General features: G+C 41.0%; 1 long non-coding RNA gene across 2 annotated transcripts in view; it reads right to left on the bottom strand.

Moving 5' to 3' along the window:
- Positions 1 to 279: 279 nt before the first annotated feature.
- LOC100588387 overlaps positions 280 to 7,841 on the bottom strand; it is a 77,321-nt gene continuing 69,759 nt past the window's right edge. For both annotated transcript variants that reach the window (XR_004027553.1, XR_121713.3), the window contains exons 2-3: positions 3,979 to 4,135; positions 280 to 2,383 (exon numbers count right to left, since the gene is read on the bottom strand). This is a non-coding gene — a long non-coding RNA (uncharacterized LOC100588387). The remainder of the gene's footprint in view (positions 2,384 to 3,978; positions 4,136 to 7,841) is intronic.

The raw sequence follows: 7,841 nt of genomic DNA, 5'->3' as shown, positions 1-7,841 counted from the left end.
TCAAGGTGCTGGCAGATTCTGTTTCTGGTGAGAACCCATTTACTGGTTCATAGATGGCCATCTTTTCACTGTGTCTTCACGTGGCAGAAGCGGTGAACCAGCTCCCTTGGCCTATTTCATAAGGGCACGAATCTCATTCATGAGAGCCCCACCTTCGTGACCTAATCATCACCAAAGGCCTCAACTCCTAATATCATCGCCTTGGGGGTTAGGATTTCAACATATGAATTTGGTGAACGGGGGGACACAAACATTCACACCATAGCAATGACTATGTGTGTTTTTAAGCAAAGCTTTATTGAAGCATATCATACATATACAAAAGTTTGAAAAATCATTATTGCACAGCTCAATGAATTTTCAAAGTGAATATGCTGGTGTACCATCACCAAACCCCAGAAAACCCTTATACCCACTTCAGCCACTATATCCCCCTCCCTAAAGACAACTACCCTTCAGACTTCTGTGAGAATGATCTCCACTGACTAATTTTGTCTATTTATGAACTTCATACAAATGGATTCATAAATGTGTATCCTTCTGTGTTTGGCTTCTGTTGCTCAGCATTCTGTTTGTGAAATTCATATCCGTTGTGTGTAGCAGTGGTTCATTTATTGTCACTGTTATGTTCCATGGTGTGAATATATCATGATTTATTTATACATACAGTTGATGGATGTTTGAGTTGTTTTCAGTTTTTGACTATTATGAATAGCACTGGTGTGAACAATCTAATGTTTTTGTGCACATATACACACTTTCCTGTTGGAGTGAAATTGTTGGTGATTCATACATGATTTTTACTGTTATACTAAAAGTGATTCAATGTCCAAAGGTATATAATTTAACTGAATAGAAATTTCGACTTTTTCCCTCTTGACTTAAAAACCAAAGGTAGGAGCCGGGTGTGTGAATTTTGGGAGGCCAAGGCAGGTGAATCACCTGAGGTCAGGAGTTCAAGACCAGCCTGCCCAACACGGTGAAACCCCGTCTCTAGTAAACATACAAAAAATTAGCTAGGTGTGGTGGCCCACACCTGTAGTCCCAGCTACTTGGGAGGCTGAGGCAGGAGAATCTCTTGAACCCGGGAGATGGAGGTTGCAGTGAGCCAAGATCGAACTACTACACTCCAGCCTGAACAACAGAGTGAGACTCTGTCTCAAAAAAAAAAAAAAAATCAAGGTAAGACCAGGCACGGTGGCTCATGCTTGTAATCTCAGCACTTTGAGATGCCAAGGTTGAGGTCAGGAGTTCGAGACCAGCTTGGCCAAGAGGGCGAAACTCCATCTCTACTAAAAATACAAATTAGCCAGGCATGGTGGCGGGCGCGTGTAATCCCAGCTACTCAGGAGGCTGAGGCAGGAGAATTGCTTGAACTTTGGAGGCGGAGTTTGCAGTGAGCTGAGACTGTGCCACTGCATTCCAGCCTGGGCGACAGAGCAAGGCTCTGTCAAAAAGAAAGAAAGAAAGGAAGAAAGAGAGAAAGAGAGAGAGAGAAAGAGAGAAAGAAAATCAAGGTTAATTTAGCAGAGTATTGGGCTCAAAAGATCATACATAAGCAGGTGGCAAATGAATTAACTGAAAAATTAAAACAATTAAAAACAAACCAATTTCCCCTCCAATGCCTAAGCTATTGCTGTAAGGAAGTTTCAAGCTGCCTGCTTAGAGACTGGTTTTTTAAGCAGCTGAATTCAAATCAGTATTTCTTTTGGAACGCTGGGAAGGCTCAGATGGATTTGAAATGTTGCTGAGTCACAAAGGCACATTTTCTGGGACACACTTCTTACTTTGAGGAAAAAGTGATGAAAAGTTATAGATGGATAGAGTGGCAGGGAGCCTTGGTGAACTGGAGTTCCAAAAAACAAGAAAGGCAGAATTGATATAGTGAAGTTCCAATGGCTTTCCTGCTTAGCCACCCAATTGCACAGAAAAGCCACAGAAAAATCAAGATTTCATTAGCAAGCACTTTCTCCTACTTCAGCCACCACTGACTGCTACTTCTGCCTCATTCCCCTCTTCACACAGGCACCATACTCCAAGGGCCTGAGGACAGTTTATCCACTTTTTAATCAAGCAGTCCACAAAGATTGCATGGATAGCATATCTTCTTCAACATACAGGGAAGTGTAGATGATCCAAGCACAAATCTGCAGAGGGGAATAACGAGGCTGCTCATTAAGCATGCGCATTTGATTGGCGTTCTTTTTCCACTCATCAGTTGTTATCAAACCAGTAGAGAAGATTCAATCTGATAATTTTCAAGATGAGTCATCAGTAGCCACAGAGTTCTAGGGTCAAACTCAGGGCTTTGTGGCTTAAGCTGTTGTCCTCCCAGTAAAACAGCATACTGAACTATTTTGGCCTGTCTTTCCTCTCTGGACAACTGTAAGGTAAAAATTTATTTAAGAAAGAAAAGGAGAGAGAGAGACAGAAGGTTAAAATGGCAAGTGTTCTCAGCAGGATCCTAATAAATATTTTACCACTCACACTTTCCAGAACAGAGCAGAACTTGTCTTCTAGCCCAATTGTCTGCTCCAGGTGCAGTGTGGGTACATCTCAGGGTTGGGTCTTCAGCTTTCTCAAGAGACTTTAGTGTCTTCCTCGGCCACCAACGGCCAATGGCAGTGGTCATACAAAGATGGCTGGCTACGAGGCAGCCCTTCTGTCTGCAGACCCTGCCACAGTCCCTCTCTAGGACAGATTAGGAAAATCTACAGAGTAAAGAAGGTGCAGAAGGAGGTGCTTCCCTCTGCACCTTTATAACTGAATAATACCCAGAGAATTGAGCAGAATATTCTAAGCTTCGAAAAAGCAGATAGAACAGATGTCTGAGACCACATTCTCTAAGGTGGTCCTGTCTGATTGTCTGATTTTTAATGTTCTCTTCCATCCTTAAACAACAACAAAGAAGATGTCCTGACGTGAATTTAGAAAATCCTGACGGAGATTTTAACTGGTAGACTATGGGTACCTTTAATCATCTGCAGGCTTTGCATCATTCATCCACAATCATTTCTGTTTCACAAAGTAGTTTCCTATTTTAATTTTGATAACCTCGTTTTCCCGCCTAGACGATTGAAAAAGAACCCTCCCCACCTTGTCCGTTTCCAGGAGCACTTATCTTGAAAGGTTTTTGCAGACATTTATGACACTCCTATGAGGTGGCTAAGGTCTGTTATCCCCATTTTATGGCTGAGGAAACTGAGATAGTGAGACATTGAGTGCTTGCCGAAGGTCAGGCACTGAGTCAGGAGCAAATTCGGAGGCAGAACTCGGTGTTCCTGGCAACCTCACCAAGTTCAGCTGCCTCGCCTCTGTTTGAACTGCCTTAAAATAGGACTTTCAAGAATTCTGATGAATAGATTGAAACCCTACAGTGCTTTATGTGTTAATGATGACTTGGTAACTGAATATATTAATGTTGTTCATTGACTTACAGCCAAGAGCCACTCATTTCCTAGGTGCTCAGCCTGAGAGAGACTATTTTCCTCATTTTTCACTGATTATCATAAAACACTTCCGTGTAACCATATGAGACTACGGTTCTTTCCAACACCAAAGTAAAAGTGCAAATTGGTGTCCTTTTGGCCTCTAAATGCAGGAATCTCCCCTCTCTCCCTCTATATACACTCCTCATGATAGTCTCCAGCCTACGACCCTCTCCTCTCTTTCTGGCCTTAGAATCTACCCGCTAGCCTCCCCAGATGCTTCTGAAATGGAATCACTCACTGGTTCCAGGACACCGCGCTGACACCCTCTGCATCTCACCCACCCTTATTCATCAAAATCTCTTTTTATCTTCAAGGTTCATCTAAAGAAAACCTGCTAAGAAGCCACCCCCTATTTCCCCACCAAACCTGGTCTCTCTTCCTTTGAAGCCCTTATCTGGTGCCATCTTATTTTGCCTTTTGCTTACTAGGCTCTTGCCCTAAGGATGCAGATTGTAAATTGATTAGGGGCAGGGATGGTTTTACTCACCTTTGCTAGTCTGAGATGGCACATAGACTGCGCACAGTAGGGGAGCTGCTGACTACAGGAGTGGGCAAACTTTTTTTGCAAAGGATCGGTTAGGAAATATTTTAAGCTTTGCTAGCCACAAATGGTCTCTGCTGATTCTTATTCCTTTTCTACAATGCTTTAAAAATGTAAAAAATCATTCTTAACTCCCAGGTCAGCTGGGGCCTGGATTTCTCATATTGTGAAAGATCAATTGCAGCACATAGCCCAAATACATTTTGGGGCCCAAATACATTTTTGTACTTAAAAAAGTCTCTGAAATTACATACTATGGTATCAGTATTTATTTTGTTTAAAACTCCAGTCAATTAAAACATGGATGAAACCCAGCATTTATAAAGGTGAAAGTAGGAACTTGCAAAATCCATGCATACATCTTTGTGCATCATTAAAGGGCCAAATTCCTTCAGCTTTACATAGATTCTACCATGGCTGGTGAGGTCTCATGGCTTTTTTGGGAAGTGAGATAATAAAACTAGCTCTGCCACACTGATGGGATTTTTTTAAGGTGCCCCGAAATGTTTCATTTGTCTCATCAGTGACTGCTGTGAAACAGGATCTTGGACAAGTTAATAGTTTATTTTATTTTATTTTATTTTATTTATTTTATTATTTGAGACTGCGTCTTGCTCTGTCACCTAGGCTGATGTGCAGTGGCAGCATCATGGCTCACCGTAGCTCAACCTTCTAGGCTCAAGGGATCTTCCCACCTCTCAGCTGGGACTACAGGGGTGCATGCCACCACTCCTGGATAATTTTTGTATTTTTTGTAGAGACAGGGTTTCACCACGATGCCCAGGCTTTGTCTTGAACTCCCAGGCTCAAGTGATCCTCCTGCTTTGGCCTCCCAAAGTTCTGGTATTACAGGCGTGAGCCACCATGCCCAGCCACAAGTTAACATTTTTAATGCCTGAAACTTTAGAAAGAAGGACAAAGTAATGGTCCCTTTAAAGTCTCACTGACCTGGGTTACCATCAGTGCCCACGCAATGCCATTAACACTCCCTCCCTAAATCCAGGAATACTGCAAAGTAATATTTAGTCATTGCGTGGTGGCTCATGCCTATAATCTCAGTACTTTGGGAGGCGGGCAGATCATAAGGTCAGGAGATCCAGACCATCCTGGCCAACATGGTGAAACCCTGTCTCTACTGAAAATACGAAAATTAGCTGGGCATGGTGGCGCGTGCCTGTAATCCCAGCTACTCGGGAGGCTGAGGCAGGAGAATCGCTTGAACCAGGGAGTTGGAGGTTGCAGTGAGCCAAGATGGCACCACTGCACTCCAGCCTGGTGACAGAGTGAGACTCCGTCTCAAAAAAAAAAAAAAAATGTTTAGTCATTTCCTGCATCATGACATCATAGCCTTCCCCTATTAAGTTATCTAACTCAGTTATAGTTCAAACCGCTGGTTCCATATCAGGAGCTGTTTAATTTAACATCTCTTCAGCTAAGGTACCATGGGAGCTTTCCAGAAAACTTCAGATTAATATTCCAACTTATCTTCCTGAGGAGATCCAGCTGTGAATAATAGTGTTGATTCGGTATTGTTGATCATTTGCCAGAATGTGCGATTTGTAAAACTTTGGCAGGGAAAATTGTATTACAGATGTTACATTGGAAAGCCTCTGAACTGCCGTGAAATGTAATTGTGTGTTGGAGGGCACGTCATGTCGTTAGTAGGCTGAGTTTACTCCGTTTGGGTGAACAGTGCACATACACTACAATAGGTAGCTGCTCCATTTATATGAAAGTCAGATCGACAGAATAATAATCCAACCCTTGAAGACAGCTATAATTACAGCATGTTGACTCCGTCTCCTTGACAGGAAAGCTGCAATGTTTCAAATAGAAAGCTCCATTAGCTAGGTGACCAATTAAGGAAGCAGAAAACAGCGAGAAGGAGGTATAAAATTATCTTGTTAAAATTCTCTTCAAAAATAGAGATATTTAACACATAACAAGAATATATAGTCTAAGGCAGTAGAGAATTTTATTTAAAAATAACCTTGTCCCGTAAAAGTAAAGCTGATCTACGATAAACTGTTCACATATCTGTATCCCATTTAGAGACAATGGACCAGGCTGAGCAACATAGTGAGATCCTGTCTCTACAACAAATTAAAAAGAAAAAATAGCCAGATGTGGTGGCACGGGCTTGTGGTCCCAGCTACTTGGAACTCTGAGGTGGGAGGATCTCTTGAGCCCAGGTGGTTGAGGCTGCAGTGGGCTATGATCGGGCCACTGCACTCCAGCCTGGGTGACAGGGTGAGACCCTCTCTTAACAACAGAGAGAGAGACAGAGAGAGAGAGAGAGAGAGAGAATGGGCTTTCATGCTAGAAATAGCTATAATTTTTTTTTAAAATGTGATACTTACTTATATTTTATATTTAGAAAATGTCATTTCCTACATCTAAAATGGCTTTTGAAAATGGAAAAGCAACCAACTGAAATTGCATTGAATTAATTATATCAATACTTTCTAAACTTCCAACAGCTCTGGTGAATCACTATTTCCTATTCTATTGTTTTTTACTCTAGGGTTGTTTCACGTTTTGGAAGTAGGTGAGAAGAAACAGTAGAAAATAGACTGTCTGCTTTGGTTTTGAATCCTTTGCCTGGATGTATCTGGATTCAAGGTCTATTAGGCTGAATCATATGAAATTGATGCTTATTTAGTTAAAATGACATCAAATATTGGCAATTTCATAAGTGGTCGCTGGCTACCACTTCAGTGCTTCTTCTGTTATCCCTGTGATAAAATCTTTGGTCCTCGTCAATTGGCCATGGGTAAATGGGACAATTACAGGATAAAAACTTTATTCTTGGATAATAGGGTAATAAACAATAATAATAACAGATAGAAAATAGATAATAATAGATAATTGATATACAGATATTAGCTAGGTAATAGGTAGGTAGATAAAAATAATAGTATTGATAGAATTTCTGCTGCAAGATTTGTATGTCTACAGAAGAGTCTTCTCTTCCTTCCAGCCTTTTGGAAAAAAAAGTAGACACTTTCTCACTATGTTGCCCAGGCTGGCCTCAAATTTCTGGGCTCCAGCAATCCTCCTACCTTAGCCTCCTGAGTAGCTGGTACTATAAGCATGCATCCCCACACCGACCAGCCAGCAAGCACTCTTTTAACCTTCTGCAATAAGAGGTTTTGACGCCCTTCATTTCATTCTTTTATTTGCTGATCATCATGATAATAGTAGTCAACATTTCTAGTGATCTCTTAGTATCCATGGGGATTGGTTCCAGGACCTCCTCATGGATACCAAAATCCAAGATGCTAAAGTTCCTTTTATAAAATGGCATAGTGTTTGCATATAACCTATGTACATTTTCCCATATACTTTAAATCATCTCTAAATTATAAGTAATCTTATAATACCTAATAAAATGTAAATAGGGTTATATTGCATTTTTATTTGTATTTTTTATCCGTATTTTTTTGAATATTTTCTACTCGAGGTTGGTTGAGTCCTTGGATGCAGACGTGGGGATATGGAGGGCTGACTGTCCAGTACTTACTATGTTCCTGGGTGTATAATAAAGTCTTTACATGTTATTATTTCCTCCTCAAAATGACTCTATGAGATAAGCGTTAGTATTATAATCTCTGTTTTACAGATGAAAGTTTTGGGAGAGCAAGACAGCTACAAAACCTATTTTTCATTCTACAATGTATTTGACTAAATAGAGGGAAGAGAGGAGAGATAGAGAAAAATTTTGGCCAGTCAACCTTCAGATCCTTAGGTCAAATGCAGCCTTGGTGTCAGAATCTGGAAATTCCTATTTAAGTGGTTTGGTGGCCAAT

Source organism: Nomascus leucogenys, chromosome 21 (assembly GCF_006542625.1).
Source record: "Nomascus leucogenys isolate Asia chromosome 21, Asia_NLE_v1, whole genome shotgun sequence".
In the NCBI taxonomy this organism is placed as follows: Eukaryota; Metazoa; Chordata; class Mammalia; order Primates; family Hylobatidae; genus Nomascus; species Nomascus leucogenys.
The sequence above is the reverse complement of the archived record's forward strand: the minus strand, read 5'-3'. Positions and strand labels throughout refer to the sequence as shown.